Raw genomic sequence first — 1,148 nt, 5'->3', positions numbered from 1 at the left:
AGGTAGAGAGGATTATGCCATCACACTCCAGCCTGGGCAGCAAGAGCAAAACTCCATCTCAAAATAAATAAATAAATAATAAAAATATAGGCTGGTTCTTCCTTGTGCTAGGTGTTGAGCCCTTGCAGTCACGCCTGGGTCATCCCTGCCCTGCCTGCCCCGGTGCACCCTGCAAGGCTCCTGCTCGTATCCTTGGAGCCTGGGAGGCTGCTGAGCGTGGGTGGCAGTGTCTGGCAGGAGCTGCGTAGCAGGGAGGGCATCCATGGCTGCAGCCAACAAGGGCAACAAGCCCAGAGTCCAGAGGAATATTTGCTTTGTGGCAGGCCGTGATGCAGAGGGCTTCCAGAGCCACGTCTGCTTTGATGAGAAGCTGCATGACTTGGTGGTCATGGACACCCACAGCGACAGTAGCTTTCTGGTCAAGGTTGGCTTCCCAAAGATCCTGCACAGGTAAGAGATTACCTTCGCTCTGCACCCCCACCTCCCACCCTGCACAGGCTGAGCAAAGATGTCCCTGAGGCACCAGTCCCCAGCCTGGTCAAGCTCCTCAGCATCATACCTGTCCCTAAAGGTTACAGTGTCAAGTGCGATTACTTGGTGCATGAAGAGGGCGTCCTCAAAGCGGAGATGCTGCTAGCCTGTGAAGGTGGCCCCAGCATCTGTGTGCGCTGGAACCATGGGCCAACTCCATGATGCACCCAGCTGCTGGATGGTGTCAAGGGCATGGGCGCCACACTGGAATATAACTCACGGTACAGCACAGGCACAGTTTTGACTGAGGCCAAAGCTCTGCCTGCCCCAGCCCCTCAGCCTTAAACTCTGCCTGGTCCCCATGATTCGCTGCATGATGGTGGCTTCCTCACCCCTCTCCGGGGTGGGCACGGGGTGGAGTGGCCATGCCCAGCCTCCCACCTCTGCCTTCATTCCTGCCATCACCCTGCCTCTCATGCATCATCCTCTCCCACTTCCTCCTTTCCATGGGCCTCAGGTTCCTGCTGGAAGACATGGGTTGAGACAGCAAAGAGGTTGTCTGGGGAAGGGAGGGGGAGGGCCTGGGCTGGGTTCTCCCCACTCCCTACCCCAAGCCACAGGGGCCCCACCCAGTGTCTTGGGGAGGACAGAGCTGGCTCTGTGACATTGTGGTCCCA

The 1,148-nt window shown here is 57.7% G+C and overlaps 1 pseudogene; it reads left to right on the top strand.

The window, feature by feature from the left end:
- The first annotated feature begins 262 nt into the window (after positions 1–262).
- On the top strand, positions 263–941 carry LOC105729297 (adipose-secreted signaling protein-like; annotated as a pseudogene).
- The last annotated feature ends 207 nt before the right edge of the window (positions 942–1,148 follow it).

The sequence above is a fragment of the Aotus nancymaae genome, unplaced genomic scaffold, assembly GCF_030222135.1.
Source record: "Aotus nancymaae isolate 86718 unplaced genomic scaffold, 86718_ANA_hifiasm-v0.15.2.pri h1tg000049l, whole genome shotgun sequence".
Classification (NCBI taxonomy): Eukaryota; Metazoa; Chordata; class Mammalia; order Primates; family Aotidae; genus Aotus; species Aotus nancymaae.
The sequence above is the reverse complement of the archived record's forward strand: the minus strand, read 5'-3'. Positions and strand labels throughout refer to the sequence as shown.